This window comes from Cyanistes caeruleus, chromosome 10, assembly GCF_971803275.1.
Source record: "Cyanistes caeruleus chromosome 10, bCyaCae1.hap1.1, whole genome shotgun sequence".
NCBI lineage: Eukaryota > Metazoa > Chordata > Aves > Passeriformes > Paridae > Cyanistes > Cyanistes caeruleus.
Genome location: NC_141710.1, coordinates 12256894 through 12283526, shown reverse-complemented (window position 1 = coordinate 12283526; position 26633 = coordinate 12256894). Strand labels below are relative to the sequence as shown.

The following is a 26633-nucleotide window of genomic DNA, read 5'->3' as shown; positions in this document are numbered from 1 at the left end:
AAGTCTGCACAGCAGTAGAAGATATTGGTGAAAGGGATCTTGATTCCTCCTGTGACGTTTTCAAGTATTCCCTAGCTGATCATCATTCAGAAATACACTTTAAGTATAAAATACCAAATAAATTATTTTAATTAAGTAATTGGTATAAAATATTTTGTTAAAGTTTAATTCTTTTGGGGACTGTTGGGACTGATATATTAGAAACAAAACATCAGTCTTTTGTTTGGCTGTGTTCCAGGAAGCAGGTAAAGCACATTTGTAGATTCAGGTGAGAGCTGTTACACAAACTGGGGATATTTCTATTTCGTTTCCTTGAGAATCTACTGGAAAATTCTGAAAAATTTAACTAGATTGTCATCACTTTCTTATCAACCTACCACCAATCATCCAAACACAAACATCACATTGCTTGAACAATGTTGAAAATAGGCCCAAGAAAATACATGTTTATTTAGTGATATTTGATTGCAGTGATTCCTTCACACCGTCCCTTGCAAAGTGAAGCTAAAGATCAAGGTTTTGTACTGGAGACCGTACATCTGCCAAAATATTCATTTAAAAGTCTCCTTACTCCTTCTCTGAACTTAGGAAAATTCCCCACTGTCATGTGATACCAACCTCCACACTGTAGATGTCTAAAAGCTAAAATATGCACTGCCAATGATTGCAGGATTGCTCAGATGCTCCCAGTTTTGTGGAAGAGTTAATATTTGGCCGGTGTCTTCCCACTTGTCCTTGCAATGGGAGGGAGGTCCTCCCTTATGGTCTGGGAGGCTCAGTGACAGCATTTCCACCAGCTTCATGTCTTCCCTCTAATTCCATCTTAGCGTTACTGTGCATTCATACAGAATAATACTTTCAGAATGTAAGTGAATAAAACACCCCAAGTCTATTAGGATGTGTGTCAAAATTACAAACACAGAGGTTGGTATATATGCATGCTAATCATTTCTAGTTATGCATGAAGTTAATTTACAAAAGAAGATTTACATTATTTTAATGGCATTCTCCACAAATAATATTCAATTATTTCAGTTTGGTTTTGATGCCTTTTTATGTTTTGCTTGTTTGGAGATGTGTATTAATTTGCTTTATCAATAATATTAAAAATTAATGGAGCTCTTATTAAGGTTAAAAGCACCTCAGAGAAGTCATCACTTGTCAGCTTTGTTTTATTACTATGATTACAAAAAAGTTGTGTTGCTATCACTTGGCAAAATGGTTACTCCCTCTTCCCTGGCAGGTTTCAGGTTGCCTTCCTGCTTTTTCTCCTGGAAAGGAGCATTTGGAGCAGTCCTTTAGAGGTGCATGGATGCCCTTGCAGAGCAGCAGAGAGGAATGGCATCCATGTGTCCCCTGTGCCTGGCTTACCTGGGAAACCCCAGCCTCTTCCTCATCCCCTGGGCACACAGAAACTCAGACTCAGCCAGCTCCTGCAGATTTGCTTCCCCAGTAGGACCATCCTAGGCACCCACCTCCTACATCTCTCCTTCCATGGAGACACCACCAACCCTGGCTGTCCTTGGCCCTCTCTCTTCCTGAGCTCAGCTGGGTTCAGTTCACTGGCCTGAAACAGTAGCATAAATCTCACATTGTTTCCTTAACGAGGTCTAACCCTTCCAATTTCTTGAAGGTGATTTTCCTTTTGATTTCTGAAGATGAATGGTAAGATAACACCCATTTGAAATATAAGTGGACAGAAGCATCAGATCAGAAAGGTAGTGAGAAGAGAGTGAAAGGAAATGATGACAGGGCACTTTCTGTTAAGCACTGATCCAGTGAAGAAGGTCTCTCTCTGGTTAATGCAATTTAGTGATAATTCTTTAGAAAGGAGAAAGGACTCTTTCACAGCTGTATCAACAATAGCCACTCTTAAAAAAAAAAAACCCAGCAGCTGACTTGACATGTCAACCATCACATATTTGGCTATGAAAGCAAAGCATAAGCCATGCTGGCCAATAGCACAAACTTGGAATGATGCCACTGAAAAACTGGTCTGTAAACTGATGCTACCTTATTTCTTGAATTCTAAGAGGGCTTGCTGAGATTTAACAGCAATGCAGAACTACCACATTCCTCATAGATATTTCTTTTCTTGTTACATGAGATCCATGCATGAAGTGAAAAAGAGCAAATGAACATCAGGTTTACATCACCACTGATATGTGAATGATTGATCACCCATTAAATCACATGCAGAGCCAGTAACAGCACACGGGGTAGTGTTAAAGCAAAATGTTTGATATTCTGTACTCTAATTAAACATGGAAATAATATGATGCAGTCTGTATTGTAAATGTTATTGCAGATTATAGACCTAGAGGAGAGGTGTTATGCCACCTTTATAGCCTCCAGTTCCTGGAGACTGTGACTTAGAGCTGCCTCAGGGCTGCCCTAAATTACACCAGTTGGTAATGACTCCCAAAGGGCTGCTATGCATCCAGTGGTTGCTGGAGTGTAAAGTACTTTGGCTATGCCAGCAGCCCATCATTTCACAATGGAGGCTTAGAGCAGCTGGCATGGTGCTTGGAGAAAATCCCCAAGTAGTGGTTTAAGACATTTTTCTAACACTTTTTGTCATGAGAGTGATATAAAATAAAGGCCAGATTTCACAAAGACACTGGGGTTTTTCCATTTTTATTTAAGCATCTGTAGTTTTGGTTTGATAGACTTGGAGATGATGGTTTCTATAGGATTTCAGAACAGGTATCAACCTAATATTGCTTCAGCTTGGCAGCACTCCAGATATCTGCTCTGGCCCCAATTCCCTGCCCGTGCAGTGTAGCACCACAGACTGTCAAAGGCATATTCCCGATTTACATCTGTGTTAGCAGAAGTAGAACTGGATTTCCCCTTGTATATGCAAGTTTTTCAGTTCAGACCTATATTCCAGGCTTTGCTGGAGCTGCCAAAGACACCAGTTTGCATGAACAGAAGATCCTTTGAGTACATATCTCTGAAGCTTGTTCAAAAGCTGTGCCAACTCAGGCAGAGGAGAGATGGGTGCATTTTTTTTCTGTACAGTGTGTGGGCTGGGCCAACCATTCTTACACAAATATCTCAAAAGGTCAGCCATGAAATTATTACTTAGTACTGGCAGTTTGGGGAGTTGAATTTTCATCTATCTTTAGGATATTCTTAAGTGAACATCCTGAAGACAATAACTGTCTGCTGGCAGCAGAAAATCATCACTCTTAAGCTAAGCTAATGCAGTCCAAAACTCAACTGATGACAGTGTTTTCAAACCTCTGAGGCAAAAAGCCACCACTTTTGATCTTACTAATTTTTCTATGAAACACAGGGAAAAATAAAGTAATTTACAGAGATATACACAGCACAGAAAAGTAACCCTCTGGGAAGATGCCCAGGGAGAGGGAATTACCAGTTCTGTACTAAAGATACCTTTAAAAAAATATCCATAAACCCAAATAACATCAAAGAGAAAAATGATCTTATGAAATGTCCCTGGATGTGAACTCATAAAGGACTGACTTTCAATTTAAGTGGAGAAAGGTGAGTGTGCATACAAGGACTGTGCTGTAACCTTCCTAAAAGGAAACAAAACATACCATCCCCTTGTCTTCCACCAAGTCTCCCCTTTGAGCTGGTGCTGGCTGGCAGATCTGCACAGGGTAGCAAAAGGTCAAAAGGAGGATGGATGAATGAAAGAAGCTAATACTGCACTTTCTCTGTTCCCTACCTCTACATTCTCTGTGCAAGGAGGACATGGTCTAAAACTTCAACCCTCTTCCTGGAAGGTTCAGAAAGCTGTGAGAAAACTTCTTTAGTGCTCTGTACATATTCACAGATAGACACATGATTTCCCAAAAGAAATTGAGGAAAGTGGATCAGAAAATCATAGAATTAATCATACTATAATGATCAGGAAGGGAGATCATCTAACTCATCATTTTGCCTGAAGGCAGTATTGATTTCAGTTAAGCAAATTCTGATAGTCTACTGTCATTCTATTTGTTTAATTATTAAATGATTTTTAATATTAATAGTACCTGTTACTATTCTCTAAGCAAACCATTTGGTGCAACCTGAATGATATCATCATATTAGAATTAATATAGGCCAAATACTAGGGGTCTGCCACAGTCCTAATATGCTTCATTTTTCACTAGATCCTTTCTGGAGCTTGGAAAGAAGCCTAACTAAACTAAAATGCCTTGTACCCTACATATCAGAGGATCCCAGCCAAAATTTCTGTTCACTTTAACAGTGTAAACTTGGCATAAACCCTTGGAAGGCCAATATTTTACTCCATATTTCCAACAAAGCTGGAATACAGTACCAGAGGACAGGAAACTTTTGCTGTGATGTAAAACCTACAGATTTTTCTGTCCTGTGTACTTTCAGAACTTGTTCTTGAAGGCAGGAAGGCTGGGATGGACAAATACGTAATTAAAGGGAGTTAAAACAGGAACAATAACGAACAAATGCCATTATTTTTACCATAGCTCTTGGGAAAGCTAAGGTAGAGATGTAGAAAGGCAGTGATGGTGATGCACTTCACTTAGCATGGATTCATGCAGTGCAAAGAGCTTAATGCCTGCAGCTGAGCTGGGTCTAATGGGCAGCAGTTGTTTCTGTGGAAATGGAGTCTGTGAGAGACAACCTGGCTACTGTACCTGTCTGTGGTGGCTAGTGGGATTTTCAACATGCTCATGACCTTTTCTTACTTATTTTGCTTAATTTTCATCCAAAAAAAAAGCCATCATCTGACTGGCCATCCCAACCTGAATTTTGGAGTCTGAGCCCATTGGTGAGGGTTTAGTGAAAAGAAGGAGGGAGAAGAGGGGGAGTCTGCAAAATAAATCTGGGGCTGGGGACAGAGGGGAGCTGCTACAAGACCTGTGCACCTGACCACAGACATTTTTATATAATTTTTTATATTTTATAATCTTTTTATATAGCTTTTATATGTCAATGTATGCATATGTAAAGGTAATTCTTCCTATACTTATTTCTCTCTCAAAAAAACAGAACCTGCTGTAAACCTTCTGACAGGCTAGCAGAGACCTCTGCACGCTGCCTTACACCACATAGACTGAAAACCCTTTCCCACTCTACCTGTCTCACAGCAGCCCCACAGGTACTGAAAAGCTCCTGCAGTCAAATCCAAATGAGAATAACCCCACCAGTGTGCTGCCAACAACCCCATGTCCTGCCAGTTTTGCAGACTGGTTCATTGTTGATATCCACCAGTAACTTCATGGCTCTTGTAGGACACCAAGCATAGGAAAGAAGATCTTGGTCTCACCAGAACTGGGGACTCCCAGGCCTCTGTCCTATCTGAAAAGGCTTTAAAGTAGGAAAGAAGGTTCCCTGTATTTTCTTGCCCGATACACACAGGCAGGAGTATAAACTTACCTCTGTGGAGGCAAGGAGTTTTAAGAATTTATCTCTTGAAACAAGCATTCAACTCAGAAAGTACTGTGAAACCCATCATATTAATCAACATAAACTTGAAATTTCTTAAGGAAAGAAATTTAGATGGTCTAAACTGATCCAGTTTAATAAGTATCTCATTTATTATTTATATGCCTTATAAAGCTCCTAGCACATGAGGAAGCTGAGTAACTAAGTAAGGAAGTTTACACAGCAAAAACTTATTACCTGTTATCATTATTCCTTGACTGTTTTGATGTCTGCATGCTGTGTATGTTTACACAAAAAGTCAGACTCTCCAACATGATAATGTGAATTTAATAGAAATGTTCTGGCTTAATTTTTATTGTACAGCAAAATACTGCTCTGCAAGGTTTAAGTATGGATAGCTGGTAAGGATGAGGTCACAAATATCAATACTCCATGGAGTTGCAACAGAGATAGAGTGGCCTGGTAACTCTGTTTTTCTAGATTCTGACAAGGCTTTGATAAAGTGCGAAAAGAAATACAATTTTATTCCAGACCATGCAGAGTCAAGGCATTGTTTACTTCCCCCCCACCTTTTCTTTTTTTTTAAATGGTGGCTTTCCTATCAAACAAGATCAGCTTCAATCTTAGGTCACCGTTTGACATTCCAATTACATGTGTGTCTTTGTATAAACACAGAGTATTTTTCAGTGAAGCTCAGCTCTATTTAACAGATGAAAGTGGATTCTAAAGATTGAAGTTTTACCAACAAAACTCAGAAGATCAGCAATTTAATGATATGCAGCCAAGTAAAATACCTACACTAGACTGAATCCTGGTGTGCAGGACAGCAGGAGCAGGATCCAGGAGGCAAATCTGGAGTCTTGGGGTTAAAGAGAATTCTTTCTCAATAGTATAAGCACACAGATTTTAATTGCATTGGTTGTTTCTTCCAGGAAGGAAGATCTTGTTTGAGATTTCTCATCTGTGGGGAGGAGGTGAAGGGAGGTGGAGCAAACGCATGACAGAATATTTTGGGGGTATTGTGGAAAAAAGTGTTTGCTAATCCTAGCAAAGGAAAGATGCTGCTGGTTTTCCCGAGTCTCCTGCAAAAAAAGGCTACTTGAAAAGTGTAATGATTTTTGACAAATTGTCAAAATCTCTGAGGTGGCTTAGATGCTGTCAGAGCATTTTTTTCTTACCTCACACAAAGCTTTTCAACTCCTCCTGTTTTAGCAATCCTAACAACAAAAAATCATCAGGTATTCTTTTGCTATTTTAAATCACTATTGTTTCACTGTATTTAATCATTAAGGAACCAGAAGGGACACATTTCATTGAAAAATGTTGATTTGACCCTTTGTAAACAGAAACTTGAAACATTTTAACAGGGTCTTCAGACTGTTTGGGCAGAAATAAGGAAACATCTGGTTTGAAGCACACTATCATATTGCATTGTTTATGTTGATAGCTTGAGTTCTTTGCTGTGTATTTTTATTTATGACAACTGAATGCAGAACATTTTTGATTCAACAAAGTGCTTTCGTTCTACAGCATGGGAATAAGGCAATCAAAGCTGAGGTGACTTGACTGATTTCATTTAGAAGGTGGATTCCAGCAGGCCTATTAGTGTTGGAGAAGGGAGGGGGAAGGAAAGGATGGAGCAGGTAACTAGGGGATACAAATTAAAAAGGGTGAGAAATCTGGGAAAGAATCCTGCTGATGGTATGGACTATATGAGAAATTTCCACGAGTCACTAAAGCCATGGGAAGAAATTGCAAGAATCTGTCCAAACAAAAAGGCAAGAATTCTATATAGATGTTTATTTTCTTTTGTTTTTTTAATTTTTTTTAACTGGGAAACTTGCAAAGAGACATCAATGCTTCAATCCTCTTGTACCATATGCACAAAAATACATACATTTAAAAAAAAATTTCTTTGTGTTTTCTGTATTATTTCATATTTAAGCAGCAAACCAAATGATGCATAGTATAAATGTAAAATGAGTCAAATGCCAAAGTAACAGTGAAAAATAAATAATCAAAAATAATATGGAGTTATACCAGTAGTAGCAGAACCATCACATGTCAAAGAAAGTTCCTAAAAAGGCTTTTCATGACACTGTTTTCACCAGACATTACATATATATTAAATATATGTATGTTATGTACTGCTTAAGAGCAAAGTTTATGATTATTAAAGACACATTAAAAACCTCTATTTGCTTAGAAAGGAGTGCAGGAAAAGTACTCAGGCTCTAAGGAAATCTGTTTTCTAAATATTTCAGGGATGCTTTAAGGGACAGGAACAGGCTTAGAAACTCTAATAAGCACTGCACATTTTCAAAGCAGCCCAGGAAGGCATTTATGGTTCTGACTTTTCTGTTTAATTTATTCTGTCCCATGTTTCTATTTAGTGTACAAAGTGCTGGTTTTGAAGCCAGAGCAGCTCAGTTAATTTGATTTCAGAGCTATTTCCCATAGATCATTCACTAGGACAGAGCTCCTGGAACAGCAAGCAGAAGCCTGACTAGCCCTAGTGCTTCCTCCCAGGCTATATGTTATTTTCTTAAAGACTCTTATTAGGCTTTCTGTTTTCAGCCATGTTCAGCAATTCAGAAGCAGCAGAATTCCAGTCAAAGGAGTATAATGCAATTAACTATTTTTTCCTGTTGTAATGGTAGCATCTTCAACTTGTGGTTTGACAGAGCTTTTTAGTCAGGGTGAATTAAGCACTGTAAGCCTCTTTTGCCTGTTCTCCCCTCAAGACTTTGGCTCTCTGCTATTTAGTTCCTCTGAGGCTGTTTTCCTTTCATTTGCCTTATTAGTAGGTAGGTCAGTAGCTGATGCCACCTACTGTGGGCATCCAAAGGCTTTTCTTTTGTTTCCTTTTTTTCCCCAAAAGCTTGAGAAGTTGCCACTTTCTTTAGTAGTGATTCACAAAAGATATTAAAAAATAATTTAAATCTCTTATTAGGAAAAGGATACTGCACCTTCCTTTACAACTATGTATACACCTTTCTTTAAAGCATGTATAGTCCCAGTGCCTCATCCAAATATCTTAAGATAGCAAAGGTAAGTAAAAATCTAAATTTGTTACAGGTATATGACATATTAATTAACATTTTAAAATTTTCAGGGCTCTTTTCATCTAGTCTGGTGATTTTTATTTTTTTTTTTTACCTTCCTCTACTCAGAAACCCCTGGAAGCTGGGGAAGGTCAGACCTTGGCTGTGTTGTTAAGACAGAGGGACAAATTGGCATCCATATATCAGATCTGCGCTGCCTCCCTTGAGCATTTTTCCAGGAATCTGAACAAATGCAGAAGATAATGTTGTATTCTGGGTCATGCTTAGCTGTAGAGGGGTGTGAGGCAGTGTGTACAGGTGCACGTGTACATATCTCAGCAGGAACAAATAAACTGTTGTAAGAAAAAGCCATTAGTAAAGAGGGAAAAAGAAAAAAGAGGGTTAGTATGAAATGTGTTCTCAAATGCTCAAATGATCAGACAGGTCCTGTATGTGTCTTTTTACTTTGCAGGCTAAGGTAACTAAGAATTTTCTGATTCTCTGCCATTCTTGTCTTTAATGCTCTGCTGTCATTATATCTGTCCCTTTCAGTCAATCATTGGCTTTGAGAGTGGTCCCACTAATGCCCTTTTTCTATATTACCTCCTTTTTCCTACTGGCTACTATTTGTAACATTCTCTGAGTTCAAATGTGAAGCTCTCTCCCCCTGGCTTTCTTCTGCTCATGGGCACACTATGCAGATATTACTCTGTACAGGATGGCTCTTATCCTGTTCAACTTTTGAATTATTGCCCCACATCTATCCCATTCTGTGCAATATTCCTTACTCATGCAATATGTTTGTCTGCTTCTATTGCAGCCATTGTTTTGTCTATTTCTATACTTACTTTTTGCCAGCTGCCATTGCTCCAGTGCAATTGATATAGGTATAGCTACAAAGTATAATGAATAGCCTGTTGCAGATTTAAGAGCATATTTTGGGACATAAATCATACATTTATATTCTCTCCTAAAAAGAGGTTGCTGACTCCAAAGAGTTAGCAGTACAAAATCTGTACTGAGGTACTAATCTCTGAAGTTCATGGAAAAGTTTCTAAGCTTAAATCACCAATCCAAAATGTGAAGTTGGAGGTCTCCAGATCACAATTTCAATAAATTTGTTAGTGAGAATAGCTCCATGAATTGAATTTACTGTTACTGGAATGAAAAGGAGCACCACACCTAATTCATTAGGTTGAATTTGTAGAATGACTGTGGTGATTTCCAGTCTGTATAATCATGTTCCCTCCTCATTTTGCTTGTTTTCTTTCACTTCAAGCCCTGGAAAACAGCTGCACAATTCAGTATAGATGCCCAGTGGTGTGTGGCCTCTGGAAGGCTTTCACAGTCATAACCATCTGCTCTGTATGTCAAACATACCCAGCCAAGCAGCTACTCTGCTACACAACCAAAGCACTGTCAGGAATTGTTTATGCAGCAAAACCAGGCCTAAAGCACAAAATAGTGCTCAGGCAAAAGTAAGTATGCATACTCAAAGTTATATTAGTAGACAAAAACTATGTCATGTGCAGAGAAATTGTAAAGGAGTAATGAATAGCCCTGTAATACAGCACAAATCAATTCCTGTAACAGCTTGCTTGCAAAGCTCCATTCACCCTGCTGCATTCCCTCCTTCCCCTTCCAAACTGAAGCTGCACTCAGAATACCCATGCAGAATGACCACATTTGCTACATCAGTGTAAACAAAACTGCTCCAGCCTGTTCACAAACGTGCAAGATGTGCCTCGTTATGTGTGTCTAAACATATACATAGCCATAAACATACCTGCAATCAAATCAGTTGCAATGTATTGCAATACATCCCCTGTCCTGACTGGTTTTCTCTCTATAAATACGATAGATAGATAGATAGATAGATAGATAGATAGATAGATAGATAGATAGATAGATGGTAGATAAGTAATCTCCTCATTTCATGCCTCTCATTTTGTGCATCCTAAACTTTTTATTCCACTTTATAATCTCATTTTATAGCATATATAATGTTCTCATCTTTTTGAGCACTTCAGGAGGCTCCTTTTTCTCTAAGCAGTATCTCATCTCCCAGTAACTCACAAATATAACAATTCAGATTTCTCTGTTGCTTCCTTACTTATCACTTTAAGGTTTCTGTTTGAAATGAAACCAAAAATAAAAACTCTCCAAACAGTGAATTAACTTGGACATGTAGATGTTCTCTCATGATGTTATTGCTCTGGGGACTGTATTTGTTAAACTTTTTTCTTCTCACTCCGTTTCATACAAATTTTGCTAAATTTTAAATTTTCTGAAATTATTACCTTTCATTTTCTAAGGAACAGAACAGTCATATTTTCAAAAACATTTATGCAATAAAATTATGTCTTCAACTGATTCTGAATTTTCCATGAGGCACTTCTTTCAGCTCTTGGAAACGTTGTACTGTGACTTCCAGGAAAGAACTTAAGTATCTAAATTGTTGCTGTTGGTTGGAAGTGAGGTCCCAAAATTCTCATTTAGAGAGCTTTACTTGCAAATTCTGAGCATATCATTTTTGTTGTGGTATTCATGTAAGCAAGAGGCTAATGGTGCTTGTCACAAAGATAGAACTGGGACCAAACTGAAATGCAGAGAATAGAAAAATTGTACTTCTGATTCACTGTGAAAAGCTGAGTTACTGAAAAAGAAATTCAACTGCCAATACACAGTTCTATTCTGGCTTATTAGCAGAAACACCAAAGGCTACTATCCTGTTTCTACCAGTACAACAATAATTTGGACAGTAGGTGCTTGCATTTTTTGGGTTTGGAATCTTGACAGCTGCTGTTGCCAGATCCTGCCTTCTTGCATTGCCTTTGACACTGGAAAAAAAAAATAACCACAGCATGTTTAATTTTACTGTCTTATAAAGAGAAAAAAATCACTTAAAATATCTTTTGGATTTTCATTAATAAGCTCAATAATCTCTTAAGAAGTCTTTGGCAAAGCAACCAATAAGAATGAAGGGATTACAAACTTTAGATTTTAATGAGAATTGGTTGTTTGTGGTGTTTCTTGTTCTGCCACAATCTATCGTCAGAAGAATGTGTATTAAGATTTCAGTGCCTAGAATCACAAAATCAAAGTATGGTATTTGGATTAGTCATGTAGGCTTTGAATTGGACTAGTCAGATTAATGGTTTTAAATATGCACATTTGATTTTGTTGGCCATTTTTCCCTTTGCTTTTAGGCAGCAGGGTTTTTTTGCTTTTAGGCAGATTTTGAGGAAGGAATTCAGTGGCCAGCTGCCCAAATTAAAGAATAGTGAAAAGATCAAAGTAGTGCATATTGCTACTGTGGTAGTTACTAGCATTTGTGATACCTTATTCTCGTGACAGAACAGAAAGTGGCATAACATCAATCTTGTTTTGTTACAAAAAATAATAAAAAGGGGAATTGGTACAAGTACAGCTGTTTTCATTATAATCTCAAGAAAGTAATGTCAGAGTCCTCTTCAGAGGCTGTAATGAAAGGACCTTTGAAGAGCTGGGGTATTCTTCTGTTAGTCACAAAGGTACTGTACGCAGTAATTCCTTTTCTTAAGAAATGGCTGTTCCGTTAGACCAACAGGAACTGATCACGAGGGTCCCACTATTGCTGAGATGGGGTCATGTAGAGTGGAAATATGAGCTCTATAACCCTTGACCCCTTTCCCTCTTTATTTCGATTCCTTTAACAATGCATGGTTGGCAGACAAAAACAATGGAAAGTTCCAATCTCTTTTGTTTGGCTTGGGAAAAACTCAAGCCAGCTCAGTTTTGTTTTTACCTAAAAGTATGTCTGGGTTTCAATTAAAAGGAGCTACTTTAAGTTTTCTAGTCTGTGAAACTTTGAAAAAAGCCATTGTTGCCCATCCATGATCTAAGCAACAATGAGATACAGATTCTCACAGTGTGTCACAGTAAAACTACATCTCAGTTCTAACTGCAGAGGCTAAGAAAGGATGGGGTGCTAGCAAGCTGCACTTTTGAACTATACACCCACTCATGTCTACTTATTAAATAATTTCTTTTAAACAGGACATAGTATTTTAGAAAGTCTGTGTCAAGGAAATACTGGCAAAAGGAAGAACCACAAATAGCACAGTTGCAAGAACTGGTACAACCTGGGAGTTTAGCAGGTGATGCCCTCAACCAACTGTCCCTTATGGAGATGTCATAGGTTTTACTGCAGAGGGATTGAGAAGTCAAAAGTAGTTGATTCAGGACTCTTAAAAAAACAGACACTGGATTTGTATTATAATCTTAGATTAAAAACATATGTCTAGTCTGCTCAGGGTTTTATGAACAAACACATTATTTTACAGGTCTAGACTCCTGAAGAGGTGACTGTTTAACTTCATCTTTTCTCTCATTATTATACAACTCAGTGTCTCTTGCTGCATGAAACAGTGATTTCTTTTACAAACACCTCTTCAGGGTCAGCTGATAAAGAGCTGGTTCATCCTAACTCACTGTTAATGAGCATTTGAAAGAATCTTGCATGATGAAGCAACATTCAGCTGTAAGAAGCTTCCAGTGAAAATTTATAGAAAACACACACATTGCAAATCATCTGCAGAGAAAACATTAGCTGACACAAATTTGTCCGGCACAAATTTGTCCAACACCGTGGGTATGATGAAATAAAGGAAGAGCACAACTGAAATCCTTATCCTTATAAAATATCCATGATTTTTATAAAGTCAGCAGTTTGTGCTCCATTTTGGTATTTACAGTTTACAGCTTTGGGTCAGTCCCCAGCCTATGAAAGTAGATCTCTTCCTGTTCTCTCTGCCAGTGGAGGCACTGGAAGAGCCCTCCTGGGAAATGCATAAGTGCTGCATCTTCAGATAGAGCACAAAGAATTAAACTGTGAGGCAGCTATATGTATTGCAGGATATATAATTACAGCTTTTGAAGGACCACAACCAAATCTTTCTGAACAGCTTGTTATTTGTAGTTTTAATTATGCATTTTCAGCAAATATATTTCTAGGCATTCAGCTTTCATTTGCTAAGGATAGCTCTGTTAAAACATTACTCTCCAAATTGTAAGTAATTTTATTTTTTTTTTTTTTAATTTTCTTGCAGGAAAATTTACTTTTGCTTTATATCATTCTTCAACCCTAAAATTAAGAATAATTGCTTGATGAACTTTTGCAGTTCAAAGAAAGTTTTTAAGATGGAGTTTGCAGTATCATACCGTGTCCCCAGTTCCACTGACAGAAAAGAATTTTTAAGATGCAACTCTAAGGAAGAAGTCACTAAAAAAGAAAGTTTCAGGGTGAATTACTGTACCCATTCTTGCTACAGTTTTGTTACTGGAGTAACAATAATTTAATTTAAATCCAACTATAGAGAAATATTTATAAAAGGGATTATTAAATTTAGGGTTTCTTGTTTCAGTTTCAAACTCAGCCTGATATGATAAGAATACTATGACTAGACCTAATCTAGCTAAAAAAGATTTGGTTTTTTAGGTTGCTTCTGAATAAAACAAAGCATATCACTTGCTGGTCATTGCCAACCACTTGACCAGCTGCAGGAAATAAAGAAATGTTGTTTTTAAAAATAGAGCTAAATAAAGTGGTCCACCTTGTCTGTGGGTGCTGAAAGGAAAACATTTGTTACCATATCCACACAAAACTGAGGTACAGAGGCTAAAGGTACCTCAGGTTGGGAATTTCTGCAGGCACACCTATGTTTCTTGTCCAGAAGGGTACCCTCTAGGGAGTAAATTCCTATACAATGTACAATTCTAAATATTATCATATTGTTGACACCTAGTAGTTTGATCAAAAACCACACATTATTATCTTGTTGCTTGAAATAAAAATTATTTTTTTTTCTTTCTCTCTTTTTTTTTAATTCAAAATTTAGGGAGGCTATGGACCAAATGTTACTTCTGGATGTGTGCATGGCTTTTACTGTCTTTTATGCAATCTCTGGATAGGCCTCTGTAGGAAAAATTTAGCCTGGTGCATGGTTCTGATTCACCCTGTATTCCTCTAATGTTCAAAATCTTAAAGATTATTTTGATGTAATACATGAAAGGGAAGACAATATCTGGAAAAGGATGGAGAACAATTATTCTGTTTCAAGGGTGAATTGCCTTAAGTGAGCAGAAATCAGTCACAGGAGGCTGCTTGCTTCACTTATTTTTCTAACTGCTCTAGGCAAATAAAGATTAAGCCATTCTTTTATCAGGAAAGTCCTCTCCCCAGTATAAAGACATAATCAATCTAAATTGAAGGAAACTAAGAGATGCACAGAGGTTTGCTGGGCGACTTTAGGCTGTATAATGACAGAAAAGTGTAGGGCTAATTTTGATTTATACTTTACTCCAATATATTCATAAGAAATTGAGGTCAAATTTAAACACCTGAAATGTTTTATGATAATTTACTGGATAGTTGATAAAGGACAGTTTCATGTCTTTTGTATTAATTTTCTACAGAGTCACTGTTGTAAAACATGGGCAGCTAAAGTACAAGCTCAGCTTACTTTCTCATGCAGTCAAATCAGGATGGATAAAAATAATTTACCCTACATTAAACCACTGCAACCCTTAATCAAATTTAATCCTGTTTCCCTCTTTTGAAAATCTCAACCAAGTTGTGGTTCAGAGAGAAGGCAAAAAGTTCCGGTACCCTGGGTTGTCAGGAGAGATTAAGAAGGCTAAATCTTATTTTTATACAAGTCTATACAAGTTCATGATTTTGATAATAAGAATGCTTCATGCACAACAATATCAGATTTTGTTCTGCCAAACCAAACTTAACTTGTAAGCTATTTTCAAGCCCAACTCAAAATCACATTCATCCCAGTTTTCTCATAATAGAAATGACAAAAATAAAACCTTTTTCTGAACTCAAGAAAAAGTGTGATTTCCCTCGACCTCTGATGATCAGAATAAAAGTGAACAAAGACACCAACTACCCATATTCTGAGTTTTGAAAAAGAAAACATGGCTTTTCTGCCCCTCTCCTGGTACTTTTTTTGGTTAGGAAAGTTTTGTTGAATCCTAGTTTTGTGTGTTTCTGAAACTGGGACACAGAACCAAGAATGCTCCTTGGTGAAAGATTTTATTTACATTTAATGTCTTATTAGTTCTGCCAGAGCAGTTCATATTTACAGGAAGGAGAGATAGCAACAGGGATGGTGAACAGCACAAAAGCCACTGCACTAGATAGTTCATCAGTTAAGTAGAAATACATCTAAGTTCCCATGAATTTTACTTTTGTGTAAAGTCACACCCTTATTGTGTTATCTCTTCAGTGAGGTACCTTACTGCTTCCCAAAGGCAGGGATAGCATGGACTTTGTATCACTGATTAATTTCTGAGGTGAATAGAGGTTTTAATAACAGCTGAGTAAAACAGAGGGACCAAAGAAGCACTGAGGAGCACTACTCAGTGCAAATTTCTCACTCTACTAACAAAAGGACAGCTTCCACCATAGCTTTTTCTTGGAGCCGTGAAGAGCTCTTTGCAGTGGAAGTGTGCCTCAAGGCAAAAGACTGGTGTATCGGAGAGCCTACATGGATATTTCCTCAAATCCAAATGCACCTGGGAGTTAGAGCCCCTGTTTATGTCTCACTGCAGAGAAGATGGGGATGGATTTCACAAGTTGTGTTGGCTGCAGAAGTTGCACTGATGGATTTACAGCCCTACCACAGCAGCTGCCTTGGCTGCAGGCAAGGCACACACCACAATTTCTCCTGCTACCTCTTGCCTTTGTAGTCCCAGATAAACTTTTTTTTCATGAAAACATGACATTTTGCAATCGAGTCATTGAGTTCAATCCAAAACATGCAGCCTTTTAAATAGAACACAGCATCTCAAACACTGACAAATTCACCACGTTACAAATTTTTAATTCGATCATTCCATTTTCTTGACTCAGCTCTGGTGCTGAACTAAATTTCCACATATTGTTAAACTTTTAAATACTGAATTTTCCAGCTGTTGGTATCAGTATTAAAATCATAACTGCATTTAGTTCTTCCTTCATGTAGCTTTATTGTGTGCTGTAAGTTTACTTCTAATGTCAATCCAAGATGAAGTCAACTGATCCTGCAGTGATTTTTTGCAGTGATTGGAGATTTTAGTGCAGATTTTCTTTTGTGTGAATTTAAGCATTCATAACAAAATAAGCAAACAAGAAGAAATCAGTGAACAGAAACACTGCTAAGGGTAAGCTAATTTTTGAAAAAGACTGGCATTCAGCAGCCCATATTTGTTAGCATGCTGGTGTCTTTTGAAATCAGTTATTGTATTTCATTCCCACAGCAGATGAAGATGGTAAATTAGTTCAATTGCAGATGAGAACTCAAAGCCTACAGGAAGCTGATTTGTTTGTCAGCATCCAGGAACTTACAGCATGAAGCACATCTCTCCCAGCCATCTTCTGTCACGGGGAAAGGAATACTGGGATGTGTGTGTCAGTTTGCTAACCTGAAAAATGTCCTTCACTTCTGGGTGTCTTCCACTCTGCTTGCATCAATTGTCCACAATTACTTCAAATTTCAAACATTTAAAGACAAATTGGTGATATGCAAAACTGTGACATGCCAAAGACAGCTCGTTCTTGCTCATTGAAGGCAGGAAAATCACTTTTCTTAGGTTTCAAAACTCAGGGAGAAAAGCAGCTAGAAAAAGAGGCTGCCACCCTAGGATGAAAGCATATGGCACATTTATTTTTTTTACCTAATTCTCCGCCATACTCTCCCATAACTGGGGAAGAAGGGGAACCCATTTTCAAATTTCAAATTATGCTCTTGAGCCTGAAGTAGGCTCCCCCAACACTGTAAGGGGTACAGGAATGTGCTACTTACACTGACTGTCTTGGTGGATTTCAGGAAAATCCACTGGGGGAAATGAAAAAATAGAGGGCATTTGGAAATGAGGGCTCTTGCACCTTAGTTCCACTGTTAAGAAATGGAAAGGTAATGGAAGAAACACGGATTGCTAGCCATCTTTGACACCCTCATTATTAGGAGGTTTTTAAATTTTATTCTTGTGGCTCTTATTCAACCTGACAAGTCATGTAGCGATTAAAAATTGGAATGCTGCAACAACAGTGTTAGAATTAGGATCAGTGACTGGTTTAACTCTCCCTGACAAGGAAAGCCTGGCAAATGACTCGGTTCCAGCCAGTAGGGAATCTTCAGCCTCACTGCGCACTACCAATGCATCCTGACATGTCTTGCCAAGACAGCCAACGTGGGCCTAGCAGATGCCCTCAGAAAGTTTTCTCTTCTTGCCTTTCTTGCTCCTATGCTGTTCACCATTGGACTCTGAACTAAATGTTAAGATGCGCTTAATGGTGGCTAGGTGCATTTTCTAGAACTTGCAAAAAGCCTGGAAGTAAGGAATTGGGCTGATGGAAGAGTTTTTTCTTCCTCAACCTTCTGGAAAAACAGAATTTTTGCACTGACTCAACCACAAGTGTGGGAGGTTTCAGAGCCCAGATTCAGAGCTCTAGAAGTTTCTAGAAGGAATTACTGTGGAGCAATTACATGATCACAGAGAACTGAAACTTCTTTTACAATATGTGGGCTCTGCCATGGGTCCTACAGAAATCAGCCAGCCTCAGTGATGTATTGAGATAATGATTTTGGCTCCCCTTGTATTTTGGCTCCCTCTCTCTCTCTAACAACATGCTGCCCTTTCTGCTGTACAGTTGCAGGACAGACGTCTTTGACTGATGTGTTTAAGACATGGGTGGTTTAATAGCTGTGTTGTAATAATGACTGATTTTTGGTGTCCTGGGAGAACATCTCTCTTGGCACTTCAGATATAAAAAACAAGTGTCATTTTGGAATAAACAAGGTCTACAGGTGGTAGAATTAGCACTCAATCTGTCATCCTACATGCAAGGCAGACCCACAGCCACCAGAGGACACAAAGCAGAAAGTATTTTGAGGTAAGCAGACTAAAATTTGGGCTTTATTATGAAGAAACTAAAACTCGAACCTTTCTCTCCCTTTCTTCAAAGCTGTCTCAGTAACGGGCCATGTGCATCAAATGGCACTTCCTGAGCTGAAGGGCATGGATGGGAGCAGAGTTTGAAGAGCCTCGGAGCAGGTCTTGCATTCCCCAGGCAATCTGAGGCTAGATTCCTTGGCAGGTCTCCTGGGGGAAGTCTGCAGCATTTTAGGAGGTGGGCAGTTTATTCAGTTTATTCACTTCCGTAATTTTCTTCATCTCATGGAAAGGTTGCAAGAGTTTGGTCTTGCCTTCAGGTTTGTAGCTCTGTATCCTTTCTATGCCCCTTGGGGAGGGAATTCTTTTCTTCCATACTAGAAGATGAGATTGGTGGTGTAGCCAAGTATAACACCAGCAATACACATGGCTCTGCTGGCTAGAATATCTGAAAGCAAGTAAATAACAGTTTTACTGAAGAAAAATACATGAGTGTTTTGAGGGTTTTTTTATTCCATTTTCTGGGTTAGCAAAATTTATTTATAGATGAGAAAATCCAAAATTTTAGTGAAGGGGGTCAGTCCATACTCAGTCAAACTCATGAACCATTCCAGAGTAAACTTTGAATATGCAATTGCAGATATAATCTGTCTCTGATAAAATATTTTTGTGTAATGGCAGAAGAGATACTAATCAGCTCTTTATTAATATTCATTGTATACATATATGTATTCAGGAAATTAAAAGGCATTCTCAGACAGTAAGAGAGCATACAGCATAAAAGACATTCCCAGGTAAATTGAAGCAAGCAGTGGTCAAGGAAATCTCTTGTATTCAGAGTTAGGAAGAGGCCAGGTACTTCATTTTTTCATTCACATAAGAGGATCAAGAAAAACTGAGCTGCTAGAATCTTGTGATCCCTCCCACTTTGGGTGCAAGTTTTCTAATTAATATGGAAATTTGATCAATTATCAAAATCCACTGACTGATAGAGATGTGCCATTCATCTTCTGTTTAATCCTACATGTGCCTTGGAAGCAAGAGGAGTTTTTCAGGTTCTGTACTAATTTAGACATTAAAAATGTCATTAGTTTGGGGGGTTTGGGGTTGGTTTTTTTTCCACATTCAAGGCCATTTTTACTAGTATTTTTAAATGAGCCAAACCAAGCTACTGTCCTGTCCCCCACCAAGATCATGCAAAAATAGCACACACATAAACATATGCAGAGAATTACATATAGGGAGATAGAGATATATGACATCAACATAGTTATCTTTAAGTATCCTGGCATTTGCAAAGGCTAATCATTTCATAGAACTATTTGCAGAATCAGCTACTTCTCTGTGAAGTCGCAATAATCATTAAAGTAAATGAAGAATTTTCCACAGCTCTTTCTTTCATCAGGGAACAGAAAACCAGTGCTCTACACCAGCTGCCACTGGACCCAGTGGGACTCCCAGGAGGAAATACCCACCCTCAGGAGGTGGGTACACACCCTGCCCTGCTCCTGCTACACTTCCCTCACACCACAGGCCCCCATTATGAACATAACTGAATTGGATTGCTGAGTAAGGAGCACAGGGCAAAGAAAACATTTTCACCTTTCATGTGTTTGTGGTAGTCTACTAGATCAAGGGTCATCTGTTGATGTGTATGCTTTTCTAATCCTTTTTTTCAAAGACCTTAAAAATAGGAGGTGGGTGGACACAGGGGAGCTCTGCAAGGATAACTGTTAGAGAGAGAAACAAATTAGTGAGCTAAAGTCTAGAAAATGGGAGCTGCTGAGGCAAATTAAGACTAAAGAATGTCAAACCATAAAGATGTAAATGAATGCTGAATGTTTACAGAGACACTTTTGGCCAAAATTTTAAATAAAAATAACTGGGGAGACCATAACACCCACTGTCAGAGAGAACAAGAGCATGTGAGATGGCTGGTTAGGGTGTTGTGTTGTCCTAATCCCTCTCAGACTGGTTACAGACCCAGCTAAGAAAGTCTGAGCTCATACACATCAACAGCTCAGATGGCAAAGGCCAGCCTTAATGCAGTAGGAAAGCAGACTGGGAAAAGCCACTGTTAATTTTCTGCCTTCAGTGACAGGAATCTGCTGTTCCCACCAGCCAGGCCCCAGAAGCTCAGCCTGCTGAAAAAGTAGGTGAGCAAAACAACCATCACATTGAAAACTGAGGAGAGACACAGCCCAAAATGAAGCAGATGGAGTCTGCTTCAGAAAGCTGCACACTTTCTGAATTCAAAATACAAGTTATGTTCTTCCTGTCATGTCATGCATTGCCTTGGAATGTCCTTCAAGAGAAAAATTGATGAAAGAGAGAAACAGTAGAATGCTTAAGTGAAAATTTCATCTCTTTTTGTTTACTTATATTTACTTAATTAAAGACTGTAGCTAGCAAAAATTGTTGTTTCAAGAGACAGGTATGTGCAAAACCCCAAGTCAAGACCATACCTTAGTGGACAAATAGATCTGACAAAGGCAGCAAGATTCAGATTATCCAGGCTTAGAACAAAACAGAGGGAGCTCCCTTGCTGGTTTACAGTAAGAAGGCTTCAGTAAATGACATTTTTCCATGTTTAGTCAGAAACCTGCTCATTTTTGCTTCCATATTCAAGTTCCACTTAAATAACTCTCTGAAAATCATAAAAGTCTAGTCTTGTGCGAAGATCTCAAAGCTGCTAAAAGTGTTTGTCCACCCAGGCAGGGTGTTAGGATATTTTTCTGTTGCTGTAGCTCAAATTATTCATGAGATTAATAAAGATCATGTAAACGCATCATCACAGCCATACTGTTAATGCTAATAAAGCATTTGCTCCCCAAGCAGGGTGTAGATGTTCAGCATTGGGAATATATGTCCCAATATAGATCCCTGCCTAGCACCACCCTGCTGCAGAGGCTCTTTCACAATGTAAGGTGAAGAGCAACAAGTAAATGCCTAATTTCTTTTTGTTTTTTTTCACCAAAGACTGTGCTGGGATCATTGCAGAGTTGTTTTCCATTGTCAATATACAGCTATTTGGGATTGTTTCTAGTATTTGTCCCATCTCCATGGGTGAGCCAGAGCAAGTATAATCTTGTTTGTTTGCAAAGTACAGTGAATTTATACACAGCTGTTTTCCAATGTTTAACATATTCTTTGTGGACAGAGTAGGAATGAGAGGAACAGGAGCCATCTCTTCCTGTCTTTTTTATTTAACTTCTTTTGCAAGAATATACTTTTGTCATCAATGAATTTCAGTGGGGATTTGCCACCAAGCTCTGTAGTTGAATAGTAATGGGTGAATTCTGATGGGTTTGATATCAAACTAGAATTACAAATAGCATGTTATGGTTTTATCTAAATTAGAAGAAAGGATTATAAAATTCCTTTAGCAATAACTTGGGGCTTATGCTTTTTAAATTTCAAATATCAGTTTGAATCTCCAGAATTAATGGGAGCATGTCAGAAAGAAACCATAAATTAGATTACGTTGTTTATTTTTGGATAACTCAAAGATTATTTTTCTATCTCACATTCACCAATAAAGAAAGAGTTAAATATAACTTTGGAAGGTATTTTAGTCATAACAGTAATCTCTTTATATATCAGTGGGTCAATAGTTCAGTAAAAGAAGGAACTATAACTTGAATAGACACTAATTAAAAGAATCAATTCTTATCCTACTACATATGTCCAGTCATATTAACACATTTCTAGATTTCTTACTCAGTGGACTAGTCAAGATTAAAGGATTTGCTAATATGGATGAACTGAGTATGCTTCCAAACTGACTGAGCAGATTTGTGAACAAATTAGTTCATTTAAAATTGACAGTGAAAGATTGATTTTGCACAGAATGAGTTACCTAAGGTATTCATCATTTCCTCTGTTTCCATGCACAAGACAGAGATCTGCTTCTTTTTCTTTCTGATTGTAATAGGACTGCTTACTGAGCACCTTTATTTTACAGCCATGATTGCAGCCTGTCATTCTTTTAATTTAGACATATTTTAGCCTCCACAGACCTTCAGAAATAACTTCCTTAAAAGCCTCAGTCTAATGACTCATTACATGAGTTGCTCAATTCAACCACAGTACTTTAAATTATAATGCAAGGGGAAAAATTGCTAATTACACAGAAAAAGATCCAATTACTCCTGAGACCATTTGATTCATTATTCAGATTGTTTTGGGGGTGGGGGCAGCAGGAAGGGTTACATGGGGTTATGTATCAATGTATTGTGAATGGCTCTTAGATGTCAAATTTGCCATCAGTTATCATCATTCAAAGGTATCCAACATCTCTGTATTTTCCCCTACCAATCAAAATAGAGTTTCCAGACTGTGATTCATGCATATGTGCCAGTATGCAGTTCTTCATCTTTAGCTATTAAATGACGTTAGAAGAAAGCTATAACCAATCCTTTTTTAATACTGCTACATGCTATGTCATTCACTGAGTTGCCAGGGGGACATATGTGACCACAAATTCAATGGGATGTGACCCACAAGTCACGAATCCCTGGAGAGAAGAGATCCTCCACTGACGAAACATGTGTGGTGCTTGATTTTCTGCCAGTCCAGACAATTTGTGATTTGCTCATGACCGGGTCCCTCCCATGGTTCAGTGTGATGTTTACTGTTGTATAGGAGTTTAAGTCAAAGGGAATGACAGATTTATCAAAGTTGTCCTCTTCAGAGCCAAAATTTCTGAGACTTAACTTGTTTCAGCTACCACCATAAACCCCTTTGGACTCTACAGAGTTAGACCAGATCCAGTCTAAACTTGAGTTTTGCTTATAGGACACTCAGGACCCCCTTACCAGGACTGCAATCTCCTCAAACCTGGCTCATGCTTAAAGGAGAAGGGAATTGACATCAGCTAACTACATTCTGTTCCCTGTCTAACAGTTCTAGTTACTAGATAATAAAATCTTTTATATGTATGCGTGCTTTTAGTTTAGTTTGCCCAGATGTGAAATGAAATTTTGATCCAAGGAAGAACATTTAATGTCACTGTTAGAGTGTTTTCATGCCAAAATTAATTATACAAATGGAGGTGATTGTAATGTAGAAAATTTTATAATATCCTACTCTTTTATCCTACTGCAGACTATTGTTTGCAGCTATATTAATGTGAGGTGGAATAATTTTAGGTCTCTCAAAAATTTCAATTCTTTCAAAAACTTACAGTCTGCTCAGTCATAGCCCCAGTTTTCTACAGACTTTATTAACTGATTCAGTGCTGCTATTGTTCCCTGAAACATGTGTTCTTCCTTAACAATTACTCTTGCAGTATATCCATTTTAGTCATCATTAAACCCACCTTGCCTACGATGTGTGAGCCTAGCATTCCCATTTTTTGCAGGATGTCACTTTCTAGTCCACACTTTCATTTTGCACCTAACTGTAATCAGCTCATTTTTTTTCTCTTCCATTCATGCTTCTTATTTCTTACTTAATTTCCTTTTATTTTACCTAAACACTTCAATACTAATTGCTATTTCTGATTGCAATACAGCTCTCCTTCCATTTTCTTAAATTTTACAGAACTTCTCCTGACAAGAATGTTATGTTACTTATGATGAATTATGCAAGAGCAATAAAATGCAAAATATGTAAATGGCACGATTGTTATCTCGCTATTAAAGTGAGACAGTAACAGAATTTGAAATGTATATTAACAGGTTGTTCACATTTTTAATGCAGCAGAGGATAAGAGAAAAAAGTATCTGGACTTTGTTCTGCAGTCGCAGGTGAGAGCAAGAAATAATGAAGACACTCTCTCCACCTTCAGTGATTTGTCTTTCACAGTTCAATTCTGCCATTTCACAAGCTTGCTGGCTCTAGGGTTATGTGTCCTGGAAAATTGTTGTCTGTCACCTGTTAATGTATTTCCTCACTTACCTGATTGACAAATTCCCTGCCTTGGCCATTGATTTGTGCAGATACACATGAATGTCTGATGAATTCAATCAAAGGCCTCAACACTTTTGAGTAGTTTATCCTGTAGAGGTTTATCTTTAGTGCATTTTGAGAAGTAATCCATAGCTGTTGCCAAATATTTGTATGTGTCAGGGGCAGCAGTGAGAAAACAACTATCACCATTAATTTGTGCTATCTGTACAGTTCCTATCCCGATGACCCTGCCATGGTGCTCCACTGGATCACATTGTCTACCTCCAGCCAAACCTGACAGCTAACAGGCAACTTTTGCAGGAGGGTCTCCCATGTACTGGATTTAGCAGTGCCAGTGACAGTCTCCCCAGGCTACACAGTAGTCCACAGTCATAACAATTTAAGCAGATGCTGAGCAGAGGGAGCCCATCCTCATGTCCACCCCAGCAAGGAAAAGCCATGGGTTTTGACCAGCCCAGGGGATTGTAGCTGCACCTGAGTGCAGAGAGGCAGCGATGGTGATGAGCACAAGCACTTCTGTGCCAGTCTGATACAGAGGCAGTTCCCCCTCATCTGGCCTGACAGACAACTCAGCCAGACTGAGTAGAGCTTAGCATAGGTTTCAGCTCTAAGGAGAAAGTCAGTGCTCAAGAGCTGAGTCCCAGGGTGGGGTGGGAGAAACAAGAGAATAATTTAGCAATCCTGAGTCTCTCCTGCACTATGCTTGTTTTCAAAGTGTGTCTGGTTTCTGTGTTAAGAAAGGGATTTCGATTTAAAAGCCAAACATTCCTTCATCTGCATGAAACTGAATTTTTATATCATCTTTCACTCAGTTCATGGTGAACATCAGTATGGGAGTATCAGTCTGTGGGACTAGCAACAGTTCAAACCAATTTAAATACTAGTCAATGTCATTCCTGAACTAGCAAAGATAAATATAAATAAAACCTTCTATCTCATTTTGTTGCTTGGGAAGCCTCACTTTACACATGGCAACATAAGAACCGGTAATTTCTGCTAAAATAGCAATCCTTTTGGCATGCCATTTACTTTGAATTATTCTGCTTAGGCAGCAACACCTGGATTCCTTTGGGACCCTCAAAGTCATCACTTTTTTGGGTGAGCTCAGTCTAGCATTGTTGTAGCCTAGGTCAGCTCTGCCTCTGCACTGAAACAGCAGCTTTAGCAGGCCATGAGCTCAAAACTGGGCAGATTTCATCCAGTCATAGCAAAGTCATATGGTGACAAGCTTGAGTAATAAAGTTATCCCAGTAAAACAGCACTGGTATTAGCCAGGATTTGCCTTTCTGTAACTATATCAAGTTCAGAATTAAAAACTATGTCTCTTTAAAAGAGTAGCCATTTTCCTGTTCTCCAGCATGAATCCTTTCCTTTCCCTTTTTTCCTGGTCAGCATCATGAAGAATTTCTACTCTCTTCAGGAGCAGGGCCTGCAGCTTTCACATTTAAAAAGCTTCTCACTTCCATCGAAGAAATGGAGCAGGTTCTTACCTAAGCCTACTGATGACAGATTTACTAGGTCTGAGAGGGTGCAGAACAGACTATTAGAATAAAAAAAATCAAGACAGATTTTCTGATCTGATCAAACAGGAGGAAGAAACCCAGGAACCTTACTTATTTGTTTGTTTGTTTTCTATTTAGAGAGTTATTTATATTTATTTCCATGAAGCTAAAGGATTAATAGTGGGAATATTACCTGAAGCCAAGCATAGTGTGAGAGCAGATGCTTTGCAAGCCTTTCCATACAGCCTTGCCAATCCTTCACAGAGCAGCTCTGGATTACCACACTTTTCTCCATTTTTGTGCCTCTTTTCAGCAGCCAGTGCTAGCCAGAAGGAATTGAATGATGGCTTTGTGATTTAAAGGAGTAATCAGAAATACTAAAACAAAGATTATTGGGCATATTTTTTTTCATCAAGACAGGCAAGAATAAAAATTGTTTATTATGTGTGTGCGACTAGGCTATAAAATGCACACAGTAAGAATATGAATAAGGATAATTTCAGGTTTTGATGATTTTTCAGACCTTCAGAATTCTTTCAGACCTAAAGTGGGAGATTTTAGGGAGCAGGGATTTCAAGAGTTTATAAGCTAAAGTCTATATTTTGAGTTACACTTGCAAACAAATTGGTAGCCAGTGTATTTAAGACCATGTTTTCCTCTTTGCAAATGGCCCCACAAGACAAATGCATGCTGATTAGCACACCCTGAAATAATATGCTGCAGCTGGACTAATTGCTACTAATTCCCATACTGGAAGGGGACAGAGTACAGGAATGCAATCCTGTAAATTGAGGCCCACAATTTCCAAAGGATATCAAGGCCCAGAAAAAGGCACCAAAACTGGTGAAGGGGCTTGAAGGCA

General features: G+C 38.3%; 2 protein-coding genes across 5 annotated transcripts in view; one reads left to right on the top strand and one right to left on the bottom strand.

Moving 5' to 3' along the window:
- The window catches only part of LOC111933489 (uncharacterized), a 48035-nt gene extending 22830 nt beyond the window's left edge, over positions 1–25205 (top strand). For 2 of the 4 annotated variants that reach the window (XR_015274369.1, XM_086843542.1), the window contains one exon: positions 1244–2616. The gene's annotated coding sequence lies outside the window, so the exon portion shown is untranslated. Of the gene's footprint in view, positions 1–1243; positions 2617–18429; positions 18595–19745; positions 19841–20451 lie in introns of those variants that run through there. The other 2 variants (XM_086843543.1, XM_086843540.1) reach the window with 2 other exon arrangements.
- Positions 1–26633, bottom strand: part of LOC147651303 (uncharacterized) — a 142697-nt gene that overhangs the window by 72832 nt on the left and 43232 nt on the right. The window lies entirely within an intron of this gene.